At 42.2% G+C, this 18,998-nt stretch overlaps 1 protein-coding gene and 1 long non-coding RNA gene across 3 annotated transcripts in view; one reads left to right on the forward strand and one right to left on the reverse strand.

Annotated features, from left to right (window-relative positions):
* Window positions 1–12,555: 12,555 nt before the first annotated feature.
* LOC134477688 (uncharacterized) lies at window positions 12,556–17,447 on the reverse strand. Its single transcript, XR_010049831.1, has 3 exons — window positions 16,847–17,447; window positions 12,851–12,940; window positions 12,556–12,743 (listed from the first exon to the last, which is right to left on the reverse strand). It is a non-coding gene; the product is annotated as an uncharacterized LOC134477688 (long non-coding RNA).
* Pak1 (p21 (RAC1) activated kinase 1) overlaps window positions 17,436–18,998 on the forward strand; it is a 146,000-nt gene continuing 144,437 nt past the window's right edge. The window contains exon 1 of one of the 2 annotated variants that reach the window (XM_063256427.1): window positions 17,436–17,576. The gene's annotated coding sequence lies outside the window, so the exon portion shown is untranslated. The remainder of the gene's footprint in view (window positions 17,577–18,998) is intronic. The other variant, XM_063256430.1, reaches the window with a different exon arrangement.

The raw sequence follows: 18,998 nt of genomic DNA on the forward strand, positions 1-18,998 counted from the left end.
TGAGCATCTGGTTTGGAATCAGCTTTTTGCCCTTGGAGGCTTTGGATGATGGGGATCCTTTACATGCTAGCAACATCAACTCTTCCAAACCCCAGACCATAAGGTGAGAGGCGGTTATGGTGCCCAAATGGAAATCTTTTCTTTCTTGCTAGGGTGAGACTGGGTAAAAGCATTTGACCTTGACGTCCTGTTGGGGTGGTAGAGGAACATCCTCACCTTGTAGCGCATATTGCAAATTGCAAACCCAAAGAATTTGGAACTCTGTTTCTATATCCAACTGGCAACTAACCCCACTGTGACCTGGGATCGTGTAGTCAAGCAAAATCCACCTGCCCAAGATGCTGTTCATATTTTAATTAGATGCACACTTCTGATTTAGTTGTTCTTGCAGCTTATAATTAGACCTTGTTGTCAGGAAGAAAAAAAAAAGGAAAGCAGCTGCATTTTGGTGCTATTCAGATCTGTGACTGACCCAGTTTTTAAAAATTAAAAATGTGGCATTGCTATTTGTCACGTCTTTACACCTTGCTCATACTCTTGTGAGATGAGGGTTGGGAGTGTTTACTGAGCTGTGAGCGTGGTAGAGGAAAGGTGTTGTAGCTGAGGGCATTGGGCAGCCCAGAGCAAAACTCTAGAGACAGAACTTCATTTGAGATTTACTTTTACATACTGCAAGAAAGATGGTGAAACAGAGCCCTTGGAAGGGTAATGTTAAAAAGTGACGGATCTTTGAGACAAGTAATTATGGAAGTTGTTTATGCTGGTGTTCTCAATGTTTTTGCCACCACTATCCTCATGGCAGAAGTGAGCAACAGAGCAATAATCTTCACAATCAACCTTTTTACCCTCTCCCAGTGTGCAGAGGGTCTGCTACCGGGATCTTCCCCAGACCCTGGCAAGAAGTGTAGACCAAATAAATCAAATGAATTAGGATGGTCCTCTATGCTTGGTTTTCAGGATTCTCTACCCAGTGGTTGAGTCCCTTTCTACTCATTATGAAAAAGTACTTTTAATAATGTAACTCTCACACCCTTCCCTTTTAGAAATCACAGTGTGGGGGCTGGGGATTTAGCTCAGCGGCATAAGCACCTGCCTTGCAAGCAGGCAGTTGTGAGTTCGATCTCCAGTACCCATAAAAAGAGAAATCACAGTGTGCTCTCCTCTCCGGTCATCCTCAAATATGTGTAAACAACCAAAGGTGATCAGACATTTAAGGAGCACGTAAAGGACAAGATAAACTAACAACTAACAATAACATTGCAGCAAGCAAAGATAATTTGGGGGAATAAGCCAAAAAGCTTAATACAGAACTTTTATAATTCTTGGAAATTCCTAAAGCAATAGAAAGGACTTTTGTTATTCTTTCAGAGTCCTTTTTGATGGCACCTGAATTTATGGTAATGAGACAATTCAGTGTGGGGTTCCTCAGTAGTGGGGGCTGGTCATCAAAAAGATCAAACACATGATTAGAGGGTGGAAACCCTCAGCCCATTTTTATTTGGAGGCAAGGTGTTTCTAAGTCATTAAGTTGACCAGGCTGGGGCTAAACTTGTGAGCCTCCTGTCTCAGCTTCCCAGAGTGCTGAGATTAAAGGTCTGCCCCATCATGCCCAGTTTTAAATGTGTTTTTTATTTAAGATATTTTTAATTTACAATGGGCTTATTAGGACATCACTGCATTATAAGCTGCAGAATATATGTACTTGTAAATCCCTTAGGATATTACCTTTATATTTCATGAACACTTTCTTCCTAGCAGAGTTACCAGGGTCATAATTTTGAATACTGTTTATATGCTGATGATTCTAGAAATGAATATATGTACTTAGACCATCTATTTCTGAAAGATCTTCAAGAAACTCATGATAAATTGGGTATGTTGGCTCCTGCCTATAATCCCAGCACTCTGCAAGGCTAAGCAGGAGGATCACAAGTTGAGTCCAGCCTGGGCAAGTTAGTGACTTAGTGAGACCCTACTTCAAAATAAAGATAAAATGGCAGGAACATAACTCAGTGTGAAGGCCCTGGGTTCAATTCCCAATAGAGGGGGAAAAACTAATAATAAATGCCTGTATTTTATTACCTTTTGAATTGGTACTGCTTACTAAAGTTTTAAAAATACATTAAGGATAAGTGTCTTGGAACACTTGTGCATGGCTGGTAGGAATGTAAAATGGTGTAGTCACCATGGAAAAAAGTATCCTGGCTCCTCAAAAAAATAAAAAATAGAATTATCATACAGTCCAGTAATCCCAATTCTGGAGATAACCCAAACGAATTGAAAGCAAGACCCTGAACTTTTATTTTCTGGGTTGAAGGAATAACATGAAACTGGCCAGGTGTGGTGGCACATGCTTGCAATCCCAGCACTTGGGAGGCTGAGGCAGGAGGTTTGCCGTGATTTTAAGGCCAGCCTGGGCTACAGAGTGAGTTCAACACTGGCCTGAACTGCATAGGGAGACCCTATCTCAAAAAAATAAAACAAACCCAAAAAGAAGTAACATGAAACCGTAAGACTGTACAGTTATAAAGGTAAATTCTACTTGGGCTTTCTAGAAGGAGGTAGATCTTGGATGCTCAATAGTTATCAAATAATATTTATGTTATGTGATGAAATGTTGGAAAAACCATAGGAAAGACAAGTCTGTGGTGTTATTGATAGATCACATACAGATCTATCAGATAAAAACACCATTTACTTTGCTCAAGCATATTATTATTTTATTGAATCTTTAATATACCTGTATGTTGTGGTTGTTATTTACATTATTTAAACATTAGGAAATTGAAACAGAGAAATATCTTGCTGAAGGAAACACTGATAAAAAAATCATTTTGGTTCCTAAATATGTGTCTGCAACATCATATTACCTCTTAATATGGCGTGTGGGAATTTTCTTGGTCCCATTTGTTACCACATATAAAGATACAGGTGTATATAATGTATATAAAATTAGACTTGCATTTATTATTCTGTGGTGAAAAAACATATGATCTTGAACTATAAACAATGTAGCAAGTTGTTTAAATAACACTGCCTTTCAGGTACTCACAAACATTACCACAGCTACAGTATTTACATTGGCTTCAGCAAGGGGAGATGTGGCTGAGTCAGAACTGAACCACAATGTATGCATTTACGTATGTATGCACAATGTCTTAAAGTCCAGTTGTTGAAAAATTGTAGGACAAAAATACTGGTAATGCAAATGCATGTCACAACATGTCCAATAATACTTAACAACTTCAACCCCCTGCCAAAAAAGGGAAGGCAAATTAAGTATAATTTAAAATTAAAGGGAAGAATATCAACAATTGAAAATTACAACAAAATCATGACAACACCAAGGATTTGATGCTCTGATGATAGAGTCCATTTTCCAAATTAAAGTCTTTCTGTCTACCTGGGAGAGGACATGGACAAGTGGAAGGACATTAGAATTTCCAGTTTTGGCCTGGTGATCAGCCTTCTTGGCAAAATACTGAAAATCGATAGTTTTTAATAGTCTAGTAATAATCCAATTTTTGTGGATGATTATCACATTTTACTAATGGGTAATTCAGTTAGAGTAGATGACTAGTAAAAAATGAAAGTTTAGCTGGGGGTTTAGCTCAGTGGCACAAGCGCCTACCTGGCAAGTGCAAGGTCATCTCCAGTACTAAAAAAAAAAAAAAAAGAAAGAAAAAAAAAGAAAAAAAGAAAGAAAGTTTATAAAACTATTAATTTTGCATTCTGTTTGAGGTAAGAATCAGGCCATTCAGGAGATGTCAGATCATATTTTTTAAAGACGTGCTTACATAGAGGGAATAACATAGGGAGTAAGCATCAGAAAAGGCTGGCCTAAAAATCCCAATTTACTTGGTACAAGACCTGAGCAAGATTCTTAGCTGCTCTGAGCTTTACAGTCTATCAGTGGGTCATTGTTCAATGGCCTGGAAGTGGTCATAGCAATGGTGGACAGTTCATTGCTAGGTTTTTAGAGATTCCATATGTCAGTTGTTAACTTACTGAAAGCTCAATATCAGTTAGAGTGGAAGTATTTATTCCACAGAAATTGACAAATGCTACCAATCAGGGATTTTTCCTCAGAAAGCACATTTATTAGCACATGACTGTTTCATCCCACACTTTCCTGTAGTACATCAAGAAATCCTGTGGAAAAGGGACAATGATTTCCATATAAGGACTACATTTTTTGGCATTGAATGAAAGCTGGTAGTCAGTAACATTCATTTTATAGAATGGCTAGGCATGATGACATCTAACTCCCATGGAACCCTTTGGAGACTAGGACTGTCAACCCCAACAGTAATCATGCATTTTGTGTGCATACAGTGCACGATCACAAACGCAAACCAGAGCCAGTTACTTCTGTATGAATCCAATGGTCCTGCCATATAAAGGTCTAAATTCCTCACCCTGTCCACAGTTCTCAAGCATAGTGGTGATAGGCATAGCTTCTAAAACCTGAGCAGAAATTCCAACTTTCTATCCTGAACTTGAGCAAATTTTTTATCTTTCCATGCCTTACTTTCCTACCTATAAACTGGAATAACAGTACCAACTTCATGTTGTTGCTGGGATTAACCGTGTTACCTGTGCAAAGCACTAGAACTAGTGCATGGCCTTCAGAGTACACTCTAGAAGGGCTGGGTTTTCTCTCCTCTAGAGTTACTGTCATGTTTAAATGACCTAAAACATGCATGGGGCTTAGCACAGGACCTGACCCATCACAAATGTTCTGCAGTGTAAGTTGTCCTCGCCTCCGTAACCTCCCTTCGTGCCCTCTCCACCCACGCACCTGGTTTGGAGCCTTGTTGGACTGGCTGTGCTTGTCTCTCCTGCTCCGGGCCATGGTCCTGAGCTCCAGTCCTGCTGCCTCTGTTCTGGGCGCCTCCCACCCATCCTTGGCCCCAGTGATCCTGTTCCAGGTTGCTTCTTCCTCATCTGCTCTGCTCCCTTAGATCCTGTGCTTCCATCATATCACTTTTCATACTTCCTATTACTTTATTTAAGACATAGTCAGATGCCCCCATCAACAAATGAATAAAGAAAATGCAGCACTGGGGGCTGGGGATATAGCTCAGTGGCATAAGCGCCTGCCTTGCAAGCAGGCAGTCGTGAGTTTGTTCCCCAGTACTGATAAAAAAAAAAAAAAAAAAGGAAAAAGACAGAAAAAAAAGAAAAAAGAAAAAAAGAAAATGCAGCACATATATACAACAGAATGTTATTCAGCTTGCAAAGGAAAGACATTCCAACATGTGCTACAGCACGGATGAAATCTGAGGATACTCTATGAAATGAGCTGGTCTCAAAAGGACAAGTACTATAGGATTCCACTTGTACGGTTCCAGGGGAGGCAAATTCATAGGCAGAAAGAGCAGTGGTTACCCGGGAAGGGAAGGCAGAGCACAATGCTGCAGCTCTTGTTTCCTGGTTACTTTGTTTCAGTGTGGGAAAATAAAAAAGCTCTGGAAATGGGTACAAGAATGTTGGCAGCACATTGTGAATGTACTTAATGCCACTGAATAGTACACTTAAAATGGTTAATTTTACATTATGTATATTTTACCACATTTAAAATATGAATTAAGAAGCAGTTCTAGCTTAGTGCTTCTAATCCTGGCTCTCCCAGGCTGTCAGGCTATGTTATCTGGCACAAAGAATGTAAGTTCTCTAAGCTTATTTCTTTGTCTATAAAAATAGATAAATTTCCTTAAGGATGTTTGAAGAGTACATGAAGTAATGTATATAGAATACTTGGTATAGAACCTGGATAGTGATAAACACTCATGAATGTTTTTCTCTCATTATTATCTCATTATTATTATTGAATTGTGATCTCCTTGGAAGTAGGGCCTATACTACTGTCATTGTCCTCTCGGTACTCAATCCATTAGTTGCTCACTGCCTTGGTAAGCCTTCAATCTTTAAGAAACTTTGCTCAGGGTTTTAATAAAGTGCCAAAAAATAAAAAAATCCACGCTTATCTGAAAAGCAGTTAAATACTTCTCCCTTTTCCAACAATGCATAAGAGGATGGATTTTTTTTTTTCATTATCTTTCAGGCCAAAGATCACATTGTAGAAGACTGAATGTAGAAGCAAATATAAGAATCTAGCCCTGAAATTGTGGCAGACACCTGTAATCCCAGCACTTGGGAGCCTGAGGCAGGAGAATTGCTATGAGTTTGAGGCCAGCCTGGGCTACAAAGTGAGTTCAGGCCAGCCTGAACTGCATAGAGAGAGACGAAAAAAAGACGAAAAAAAAAAAAAAAAAAAAAAAAAGAAAGAAAAAGGAAAGATAAAAGATCTAGCCCTGTTTTATTTACCTAGGTAGAAAAGAGATTACAAAATATGACCAGTGTTCCCTTTTGCAGTAATTTTTTTGTTTTACAAAATATATTTTGTATTTTTCCTTTATGGAAAAAAACCCAATATTTCATAACAATAAGAGAATAACAATAGTTAATACATTGTGTGTTGTTCTCTTCAAAGTAACTACTTAACTACTCAGAGTGCAAGATATGGGCATAAAAAAATCTCCAAATGACACTAGTACAAATATTTCTTTTCAATAAACTAAGACAAACTAGCTATCTTGTATTCTTTTTTCCTTTTTCCTTCCTTCCTTTCCCCTTCCCACTATCCTAGTTCCTCTTTCCTTTTGAACAATTTTTTCCTATTTCACAATATGTATTGTACATTTTGGTCCTTATTTACTGTTTCAGTTTCTCACACCAGAGAGATAATATGATGTTTATCTATGTGAGTCTGATTTATTTCACTTATGAGTATAAAATCAGTAATGCTTAAAATGTTTCCATTTTATCACCCCCCCTCCCCCCACACACACACACACTCACACTGGAGATAGAACCCAAGGCCTTGCACTGAGTTATATCTCCAGCTTGTTTTTATTATTTCAGACAAGATCTTGCTAAATTGCCCAGGCTGGCCTCAGACTTTCAATCCTCCCAGCTCAACCTCCTGAGTTGAGATTACAAGCATAAGCCATTGTGCCTGGCTTGCTTTAATTTCTAATATGGTAAATATTGATAGATATAAGCCATGCAAACAATGTTCTTTAATAATTTTCCATAATAATAATGTTCCATATTAATAATGTTCCATAATAATTTTTATTAGTGTAGAGGAGTCTTGAGGTCAAATAGTTTGACAACTGCTGTCTAGTCTCGTGCTTGAATTCCCTGCATCCCATGCAGGACAACTGGCTTGCAGCGTGCACTTTAACCCTTCATGAGTTAGGTAGATCTCACATCCGGGAGCTGCTGATTTTATCTTGGGCGATTCTGCCTGCTAAGAAGCTCTGGCCATGAGTCAGAAATGTCTCTTGGACAGTGGGCTTGCACTGATTCATATCACACTCGCTCCTTGGTGTCATCCTTGGAAGTTTAGAAATCCTTTCCTGATTTGCAAGACAGTCATCGATTGCCCTTTATGGTGTCCCCCCAGAGAATCTCCCTTTCCGTGGTGACTAAAGTACATATACATCTTTCTGACTCAGCCAGTGATTTGCAGCAAGAATTGCCAAACTAGATACCTCACAGATGCTTTTCCAGGAACCAGAGGGTTATCCCAGCCTTGCACCAAATTTGAGAAATTCATGTTGTTACTATTTTCCCCCAAAAGTTAGCTTTTTCCATTATAAATCACACATGCTTATTAAGGAAAATAAAGAAAAATTACAAAAATATTTTTAAAAAGAAAATTTGGTCATGATTAGCCCTGACTTTGTTGTGTTGATATCTTTTCCTTTCAAGTTCACCCCAAATATATTCTTTTTTTTTTTTCTTTAGACAGGGTCTCACTATGTAGCCAAGGCTGGCATTGAAATCACAGCTATCCTTCTGCGTTAGCCTCCCAAGCATGGGGATTACAGGCATGCACCACCATGCCTGGCCCAAATACATTTTTTTTCAAACAATCCCTGTAGCTATGCCAGCAAGGTTTCTGGGGTTGACTGGTGGCTGCGTAGAATGAGGCAGCTGTCAGTCAGTTGCAGCCCCTTGTGGGCAGTTAATGGGGACACTCAGAGGGAGCAGGAGTGATTATGATCCTTCAATATCTGAAGGGTCTGGAGGGCCTATCTCTTCCAGCTATGTGGAGTCCGAGTGGGACAGACAGTACTATGCAGTGTTTGGTAAATTTCCTTCTGTGTCTTTAAAATGGTAAAATATGAAGTTCCTTTAGAAAGCCTACTTCTGAGAACCTGTTGTATGGAAACAATGAGAGACTTGGCATTCTGTGCCTGCCATTATTCATAAAACTTGGAAACAAACTCAACATTCAACTACAAGGGATTAGTTTTAACACTATCTATGTGAGTGTATATCTGTGCTGGTTAAAAATAATACACATTTTCAAAGTCTTTTTAATGACTTGAGAAAATTATCAACAGAGAGTTATAACCTCCTATATGCCCAGTGTCTGGCTGATAGTTTCCAAATAAATATTTCTTGATTAAAAACTGAAAAGCAACATCCAGGTGTGGTGGCACATAGCTGTAATACTCAGGAGGCTGGTGGAGGAGGATCACTGTGATTTAAAGGCCCGCCTAGGCAACACAGTGACTTGGAGACCAACCTTGACTACATAGCAAGACCCTGCCTCAAAAACAGGACAAAACCAAACCAAACCATTTTGGGAGATAAAATGAGAAAGAGCTTATCTTAATGGCTGACACAAATATATGTTATCAGAAGAGGACTATCTTTGTGAAAACACTTTGAAATAACCAGCAGGCTCAGATGTCAGTAGATGCCCAGCTCAGAGGAGAGGAATCTGCTTTGCATAAAGCAAAGAGAAGAGTTTGGTTTACTGTTTCTGAAAAAAAGAAGAAAGGAAGAGAGTATTGCTTGGCTCTCACAACTGCAAATGAGAGAAATTTAACTCAGTGTGGCTAAAGAAAAAAGGGTGGGGAGCTGGAGATATAGCTCAGTGGCACAGTGCCTGCCTGGCAAGCACAAAGTTCTGAGTTTGGTTCCCAGGACCACCTCCACAAAAAAGAAAAAATTATGTTAAGAAAAAAAGATCAAACACTACCACTACCACCACCACCACCACCACCAAAACAGGCATCTAGTCAGATGTGCTTATATTCAGACAGTCAAGCTTTGTCCATCTTATTTGAATTTTCCCTTCATAGGACTGGATCTCTTTATATTGCCCAGCCTGATCTTGAACTCCTGGACTCAAGTGATTGTCCCACTTCAGCCATTTCAGAGTGCTTTTCATGCCTTAATTTTTCTTTATGATTCACTTTTCCTCTCTCTTTTTCTTTCTTTTCTTCTTTACCCCACCCTATATTGGATATTTAATACAGGCCTTCACACTGAGTTAGTTAATCTGTCTCTCTTTTTCTGTCTGTCTGTCTGTCTGTCTCTCAACAGGATCTTGCTAAATGGCCTAGGTTGGCTAAAACTTGAGATCCTCTTGTGTCAGCCTCTCAGAGTACTGGTATTCAGGAATGCACTATGAAGCCTGGTTTATAATTCAATCTTGAGTAGGCCCTGTGTACACATGGTGGTATAGATGTCCATAGCAACATGACCTTCCTACCAATGACCTCAGAGGTAGGAGTCCTTCACTCATTAACAGAACCCACAACTCTCCCTGAACACCGAGTGACCATGGAGACGGGATTCCCTGAGATCTGGGATTGGTCACTGATTTAGAACACTGAAATAGCACAGGATCATCCCTGCTCAGATCACTTCAGAGAAGGGATTAAAAAAAAAAAAAAAAGGAAAACCATTGCTTATTGCCAGAGAAGAGGCTCAAAAATTCAATGGGCAATTGAATGTTGGGCAGACACAGGGAAAAGATGCCCACATGGGGAGTAGAATGAAAACAGAAGAAAGAAAAAGGAAACAACATGATGGAGAGGGGTACAGGACCCGGGGAGCTACCTATGGTGGGTGCAATCCTTCCATTTGGAATTCTTTGCTTTGCTAGGATGCAATTCTTCCTGAATTTCTCTTGAATTTCATCTGGGGGATGAATCCCCCAGATTCTCAGAATATTTTACTAACCTGACAACTGTTCTTTGTGAATGGGTTTTTGGTAAAAATTGAAGGAGCTGTGTTTTGAATCTGGGTCCACACTGCAGTATAGAGAAAGAGGTGGGGAGCTCATAAGTCCAGAGACCAGGTATCAGGGTACTAGACATTGCTGGGAAAGAACTAAAGTCTCGAGGAGGGCTTTGGATTTTCATGAGATGTGGAATGAGAGAGGGGAGGAAGCTGAGACAGTAAGAAATCTTTTTAAAGGTTGGAGGATTCTTGTAAGAATTCTGAGTTACATAGACTCAGCTTTGTCATATGAATTTTGTGGTAATAAGTTTTCATCTTCATGGGCTGATGATAGCTAATTTTTCCAAGCTAGCAAACTTCTTTTACTCACTTACGATCAAAGTTTGCTTATCTCACCCATGTGTTCAGAGGCCTTCCAGCCACTTTCAGAAGCAGATGAGGAATGGTGACTAGCTGAGAGGGTTTTTTTTTTTTTTCTTTTCTTGACTGAGATAGAAATCATGAATTGGAATAGTACAACTCTGCTAGTGAACTGAACTTGGGTTTTCAGTGACAATCACTGTAAGCCCTTTATGTTACATCACTGGGCTCCATGGGTTGACCCTGGCTAATGCTGGAATCCATTGATTGATTCGGTCATTTGCTGTTCTCTAATCTTCACTGGCTGCTGGTCTCTAGACCTTTTAAGGACTAATAGCCCCTAGAATCCATAGCAACTGCTATATCCACAATACTCAGGATAAAAATCCCAAGTAGATTTATTTTCAAGAGCTTCTGAGCCCATACTATTGGAGAAGTAAGTCACAAGTAGATTTACAGGGCCACAGGAGCAAAGATTTATTATATTCTGTGCTGCATGATAGCGGGGGATCAATACACAAGAAACAGCCCTCTTAGACCAACTCAAGAACTGCAAGGGAAGTCCTGCTTATAGAATAGCTGTAGGCTTAAGATTGGTTCAAATTTGAGCTGGTGATTAGTCAGAAGTGGTCTAATCTAAGTCTTCCAAACTGAGCCTACTGATTGGTCCAAATTCAACTCTACTGCTTAGTTCAAATTCAAGCCCCATTCCATCAGGGCTGACATCTTCTGATGCAGGTGCATGGTGTCTCGGATAACTGCAAGTGTCATGGTGGCAATACTGCAAAGTCAGGAGCCAAGGCTGTTTGAGAGCTGTTGTGTCTATAAAAAACGCCAGGACCCAAACTGGGAAATTTTTAAGAGGGCTACCTGTGTTAATCATGGTTTATTTGGGCCTAGGGGTGTTAATAATGTCCAGGCTTTGGGGCTGGGGATTTAGCTCAGTAGCATAAGCGCTTACCTTGCAAGCACATGGTCGGAAGTTCAATCCCTGGTGGTAAAAAAAAAAAAAAAAAAAAAAAAAAATGTCCAGCCTTCCCCTGCTTTTTCAGCAAAGAAGTGGCAGTGTGGATTGGCCTGGAGCATGGGAGAGACATGACAGCTGACAGCCCAGTCAGACCTCTTATCAAAGCAGCCCAGAGAGCAGCCTTAAGGCAACCCTAGCAGGGTGGAATAGACTTTGAGGAAAGCCGCCTCAGTCCACTCTCAGGGGCCCAGTAGAGAGGGAAGGGGAAGCAAGGGGGAGGGGCATGAGAGTTGTCAGCCAAACCATGCCCCTGTCTGGAAAAAGTGGACAATCAAGCATTTCTTGTCTGTCTCAAGGTAAGTACAAGAGAAAATCAAGGCAGCCAGACATTTAGCCAAACATATCCATCCTGTGTTAGAAGCCAAAATGCTAAGAAAATCCACCACTGTGTATGTGTATGTGCATGTGTGGTGGCAGCACACACAAACTCAGTGTTTTAAGGAGCAGTATGCACCCAGGGCTCACAGCGGTGCACTGAAACTTGTGTCTATTATATTTATAGGTTGTATTTCTTTGTGAAGATAGTAGTTAAAAAAGAAAGTGTCTTAGAAAACACCTGAAAAAATAAGCATTCTTGTCTTTATAGAGATTAATATTCTGGTGGAAAAAACCAAACAACATACTTGCATGTAATGTGAACATTCATGCAAAGTCAGAAAATGTAACATAGGACAGTGGTGCCAAGGAACAATCAGGGGATGGAGCAAGGGAGAGTCCTTTTCATTCTTCCCATATAGAGGTATGGAACAGTTTTGCTCTTTTCAATAGAACAGAACTGACTCCCTGCATAGGCGCAAGTAAAGACTTCCTGAACAGAACTTCAGTAGCAGAGGAACTAATAGAAAGAATCAAATAGGATTACATTAAAATTTAAAGCTGCACAGCAAAGGAAACAATTAACAAAGTGAAGACACAGCTTACAAAATGGGAGACAATCTTGCTAGCTACTCACCCAACAGAAAATTAATGTCTGGAATATATTAAAAAAAACCCAACAAACAAACAAACAATACAAACAATATCTGGACAAATGAATTGAACAATCATTTCTCAAAATTAGTACAATGACTAAAAATTTTATGAAAAAATGTCCAGCCTATTTAGCCATCAGGAAATGCAAATCTATGATTACTAGTTTATTATAAAGGGTTACATAAAGGATACAGATGAGCAGCCAATAAAGATGTACAACAGGGTGAGGTTCAGCATGGTCGTGGGCACAGAAGCGTCTGTCCTCATAAAGGTCGGGAACACCATTCTCCTGGCATATCCCTGTGTCCACAGTCTGGAAGCTCTCTGAACTCTATGGTTCAAGGATTAAAATTCAGATTTTTAACAATGACAAAATCCTATTTGTGATGGGAAAAAGAATGCAAATTGAAATAAGAATATGATATTGCTATATATTACCTAGAATGAGGAAGAAATGAAGATTGGGCCGGAATTTAGCTCAGTGGCTCAGACACTTGCCTGGTAAGTGTGAGGTCATGAGTGTGATCCCTGGTACAAAAAAAAAAGATTGATAAAACCAATATTGGTGATGATATAGAATAACTTGTAGAATAACTGAGATTTTTAATACATTGCTGGCAAGAATATTTATAAGATCAATTATTTTGGAAAATGGATTTGGCATTGTCTACTAACAATAACTTATAAGGTAAAACAAATAGTTGGTGATAAATACTTCTAGTATTTGTCTCTTAATCTATGTGTAATTTTGGCTGCAGTGACGGGGGCAGTTCCAGTTCTCCTCATGGTGCCTGTCCGCCACCTCACGTCCATCTCATCTTTTTCCTTAGTCTGCCTCAGCACGTCTCTGGCATCTGTGGTAGCTTGTTACATAGACTGGCAATCTAAGCTCCAAAGTCCAGGGGCAATAACTCTGGGAAAATTCTCATCCAGTGAGGAATGGAATCCAGTAGATAAAAGCTGTTATAGTTTACATCCCAAATGTTCTCCTATATATCTCATGTGTTTGAAGGCGTGACCTGGTTGAAAGAGGTGGATTACTGGCGGTGTGACCTGGCAGGGTCTATTTTTGTCCCTGCCTCCTCCTCTCTCTCTCTCTGCTTTGTGGCCACCATGGGGGTGAGCAGCTATCTTCTGCCATGCTACGGACTAAGCAACCCTGGGCTAAACCCACTATACGCCAAAGCCAGGTAAGTTCTCCTTTAACTTATAAGTGGGAGGTATTTTGTTCCAGTGATGGTAAAATGACTGATACAAAAGCTCTCATCTTTCAGATAGTCTCTTCTGGGAGGTATCCTGCAGGCTTCTAGAGACCTTCAATAACATTTTATCAATTGGGTTTCCTTTTCCCCTGTCTAACTTTTGTTTTCTGGCATTATTTCTAAATAAACAATGTGTTTTCAAGTATTTCTCATGGGTTCTAAGTTTTGAGAGACCAAAACTTAGGCAACTATTCCAAGAGTGACCCTACATCTCTGCAACTAAGTCACCAATTGGAAGGCAACAAGGACACCACTGTTGATAGTCCAGCAGCAGTAACCTCTGACATACTGTACTATCACAATGGCTAGGGCTCTCCACAAGTTCAATCCCCAGCTGGACAGCTCAAAATGCAAAAGGGCGAGGGATGTAGTTCCATGAAGATGCCATGGGTTCAATCCCCAGGAAAAAAATAAGGCTCTTTATCTGTTGGAAAAGTATAAATGGAGGGACTACATTAAATTATGCAACAGCCTTAGCATAGGGAGTCTTAATTGTTATTCATTATTGCCCTTTTAGGGAGGAAAAATACTGTTTTCCTAGCCAAAGAAATGAAATGGTAGTAAGATTTTTTTTTCAAATTACTATTTGACACTTCAGAGGCCACAAATCATTGTAATATCTAAAATTACAATGTCTGAATAAATTAAAATATCCTAAATTCCTTTGCTTGCCTAAGTACCAATTTCCATTCTCTTGGGAACGCTCTCATCCCTTCCTCCCCATAAGAAAGCATGATCTAGCCTTTGAATAGTATGAGGAAAATGTCAATTATAACTTCATGGAGTTGGCTGGATTTTGTTAACAATCTTAAAAGCTTTGAAGAAAGAGAATTCAAGGTTTATGTCATTTCATCTATCAATTTAGGACATTGTGGAATCCAGAAGACTTCCATGAAAGATTTTTAAAAATTTCTATCCTTCTGCAGGTGGACAGTTAACTGTGCTGAATGTGAGACCCAGAATGTGGTAGTTAGGGCACTAAAGGTCTCTTTAATGTTCTCTTATCCTAAAGTCATTTCCTGTTGGTAGGAAGTGAGTCTCTTGAGACTTGGGATGGCACATTGGGATGGACGCAAACATTAGCAAGTATGCCCCTCCCATTTGCTAACATAAAGCAGCCCTGTCCTTGATTGGAAATTGCATTAGTTTCCCTTGGATAGTGTGATAAATTATCACACTGGTAGTAGCTTAAAACAATATACATTTTCAGAAGTCTGAAATGGATATTGGTAGGCTACAGTCAAGGTGTTGGCCAGGTTCTGTTTCTTTCTGGAGCTTCAAAGGAAAACTCATTTTCTTCTTTCCCATCTTCTGAAGTCTGCTTCCCAAGAACAGGGGAGTCCTCATCTCAAAATCCTTACTTTAATCACACATGCAAAGTCCTTTTGCTCATGGAAGGTACCATACTCAGATTTTTCAGGGATCAAATCTGAACATTTAGGAGGAACCATTTATTATTATACCTACCAGAGAGACCACACAAAGATGGTCTAGATTAGAATCAGTTTACTAGGTTATGAGCTTGAGTTGTTACTGAACTCCTCTGTGCCTCAGTTTCCTCAACAATAAGATGGAGAGAACAGCAGTACCCACCTCAAAGAGGTGCTTATTTATTTTGGTACCAGAAATCGAACTCAGGTAGGCATTATTTGTGCCACTGAGCTACATCTTGGCTCTCAAAGAGTTGTTTACAGATTTAAGGAGATAGTGTTTGTAAAGTGTTCACAACATTATGTGGCACTTATTACCTATGAGCATTTATTGGATATCATTTAACAACTGATTGCTACCATGTGTCAAGAAGCATTGCGTAGTTTCTGGACATGTGGGTAAGAGGACAACTTATTCTCAAGGAAAAGATGGAGTCATATACTTAAAGGCAGTTCCTACAAACTGTACCAGGTGCCTTAAAAGACATGGAAGTACCAGAGTATTACAGATCGTTAAGGCTCTAGGACATTTTAGAAATATTAGTTGAATAAATAAGTGAATGTGACTTCCGAGTCCAGCTTTGTAGAATGAATAGGTATTGGCCAGTCAGATAAGGAGGGAAGAGCTCAGTCATGAAGCAGTGCTCAAAGAATGTGAAGTATGTAGTATTTTGGTGTTGCTGAAGCAAAAGATACAGTGTAAGATAAAGCTAGGAAGGTTGGTATAAGCAGCTAGGTGGGAAGTCCCAAGTTAAGGAATTTGGACTTTTATCTTGAAAGCAGTAAATGCATTTCGAAAAGTGCTTCAACAGGGAAGGACATCATCAGGTTTGTGGATCTAAAGGACTACTCTACTGATGAGAGAAATAGATCCGATTTGGAGAGACTAAAAGTTTGTCCAGATTGCCTACGTGGTAGTAGTGAATGAAGAGAAGGCCAAGGACTTAAAAAAGTATGCAGGAACTGCTACCCACCTTGAAGACCAATCTAATAAGGATATTGACCGAGGAAGACTTGGCGATCTATATTTAGATTTCAGGCGGGGGGGGGGGGGAGCGCTCCTGGATGGAGGGCCATTGGCTGAGGTCAGGAAAGAACAGAAGAGAAACAAATATGGGAGAAATTGGCAAAAGTGATAGGCAACGTTTGAATAATACATGCTAAACTGCAGTCACTATTGTAGTAAAACAGAATTAGAGAGCTCTGTTAAGAATACAGTACTTACTAGTATGAAGAAATAAATGACTTATAAATTGTAAGGTCCTGTCACTGACATTCATATAGCTGATTTGGAGCAAGGCAATCTGATTCCAGACTCCTGCCAATAATGCTGTTAAGTTGTGGACAAGTCGAATTTGAGGTACTGTATAGGAGGGCAAGTTATATTGTTTGCCAGGTACTGGAAAGTCTGGACAAATGTTTGAGAGGAAAGTAGCCTCTATGGTAGCTGAAAAACAGGAAAGGGAGCCTATTTGTTCTTGTCAATTAAGGGCAGTTCAAACTTCTCCGTTATAATTTCTTTCCCCCTCTCCTCGCGCTCCTGCTCCGACTTCCTACCTAAAGAAAACAAGTAGAATAATAGCTGCCTAGATTTGAGATCACAGGAGATGGGATAGTTTTCAGGCTCAGTTTTGGGCAGTGAGCTAATGAATGCGGTGATGCTTTGTAACTTGAAGAGGACTCCAAGCTGCCTTTTTCGATCCCGAGTACACCGCGAAGTTTCCCAAAACTCAGCCAAATACCTGCCGGGACGAAGGCTGCTTCGAAGCAGACCACGGGCAGGTAGAGCGCAGCATCCTCGCGAACCCATGACGTCACGCGGAAGCCGGGTGATCCCCGGCCTCTTGCGTCAGGCGCGGATGACGTCATCGGCGCAGCCTCCCCTCGCGGGGCCGGCCTGGCTCACCGAGGTCCGTCCGGCGCTCCCCGCCCCCTCCCACCTGCGGGAGGCGGGGCGGGCGGGGCTCGCGGGCGCCGCGGCCTCTCGGGGAGGGGGCGGGGCCGGTGGGCGAGGCGGTCGGTGGCCGGCGGCGCACAATTGCGCGCTGCAGCTGCAGCCGAAGGTGCTGGCCGCGCCGTGGACGCCCCCGCCCCTCCACCGACCGGCCCGTCCGCCTGCCGCCGCCCGGTCGCAGGGCCCGGCCGGCCGCCTCCTAGACGCGTTCCCTTCACGCCGTCCCCGTCTCGGAGATTCTCCTCAGAGAGCTCCGGCGCCCTCGACTCCCGCCTCCTCCCTCGGATCCACCCGGCGAGCCGCTCGCATCCCCGCCGTGCTCAGCCCCGCGTGGCGCGGCTCCCTCCCGCCCTAGCTGTCCCTTCCCTCGCGGGTCGGCGTTCTCGAGGGGCCCCCGGCGCTTGCAGGAGGGAGCGTGCGGCGGCTACTCGCGCGCTCACCCCGGCCCGGCCGCCGCCACCGGGGCGGAGGAGGAGGAGGAGGAGGAGGAGCCGAGCGCAGCCCAGCGGGCGCGGAAGGTGAGACCCGGCCTCCCGCGCTCCCCGGACCCACGGCGGGCGGGGCGGGTGCGGGGAGCGGGTGGCGCGGGGCCGGGCCCGTCCCTTCCCGCGGCCGGGAACTGGGCGGCGGGGCGGGGGCGCCAGGTGAGCTGCGACGGGCGCCGCCCCGAGGCCGGCCGCTCCCGTCGGGCAACAAAGGCCCCCGGTGCGAGTGCGGGGCGCCCACCGGTCGCCGAGAGCGGGCGAGCGCGGCGAGGCGCCGGGCTGAGCCGGGAGGGTGGACAGGTACCGGACCCGGACCCACTCCCTTCCGAACTTCGCGGTCCTCCGGTGCTAGCGCTGGCCCGCGACGAGGAAACCTGGCACCTAGGCACGCGATTCACTCTGCGTGGAAAGATGACTCCACCCAGGCTTGGGGAATCACTTTTAGGGTTCAACTCTTGGAAAAATAAGACCCGAGTCCTTGACTTGAGCGGCCCCTCCCCCACCCCGCATATCGGTGCTTGTTGGGAAGTTAAAAACAGACTGGAAAGGAGAACCAGTGTCATTTCACGCATGCTACTCCCTTTCGAAAGATGTGATTATTGTAGCCTTCACTGTCTTGAATGTTTTAAAAGTAGATACTACTGAAAGAGTTTCGGAAGAACACTTGGAAACTGTTGGGTGTACTTTTGGTGTGAACAGAATCTTTCTTTGCTAAATTTTTTCGATAATTCCATTATGCTTGACTGTGTTCTGTGTACTGTGATTACTGGTAAAAGTTCAAATTCATTAGTCTTGCGTTTGTTTTAGGAACTATTACCTAGAAAAACCAATATTTTTGCCTTATGTGTCTTTGGGCCCTGAATTCTGTCAGGAGAAAACAGGAGTCACTGGTACCAGATGTCCCCTGTGTCTTACTTTGTGACTTATTTGCCCTGTGATCTTGCATAGGTCACTTCCAGCTTTAAAAGTTTCAGGACTTTGCTTTTGTGTCCCAAAAACAGACAAATAGCTTTTGCCTACTCAGCTTTGAAGATTACACTGAAGAATCTGTGTAATATTTGCTGCCTTCCAGCCCCTCCACCCTCTCAGGTAGAGCCTTCAGAGGCCCAGTGGGCTTTCTACCACTGCATTTAGAACATTTTTGTTTCTGTGTGGAATTGCTAAATCAGGTACTGTGAAACCCATTCCACTTCAGCTACAAACTCCTTCTCTAAAAGTGTTGGGAACATGGACTTTGCAACCTAGGTTATCCATCTACGTGGACTCATGGGTCTACCTGGTCAATTTGCCGATTTAGTCATTCTTTTATCTAGCGTTACTGGAGCCTGGACAGCTATTGTGATTCAGTCTTCCTGCAAAAGGCCATGAGGATCCACAGTCTTGAGACTTTCTCTCTTTCAGGAGCTCAAAGTCTAGAGGGCGAGGTAGACCTGTAAACAATGAAGGCCCTCTGGG

This window comes from Cavia porcellus, unplaced genomic scaffold (genome assembly GCF_034190915.1).
Source record: "Cavia porcellus strain 051 isolate PalLab524CR breed Dunkin Hartley unplaced genomic scaffold, mCavPor4.1 scaffold_9, whole genome shotgun sequence".
Classification (NCBI taxonomy): Eukaryota; Metazoa; Chordata; class Mammalia; order Rodentia; family Caviidae; genus Cavia; species Cavia porcellus.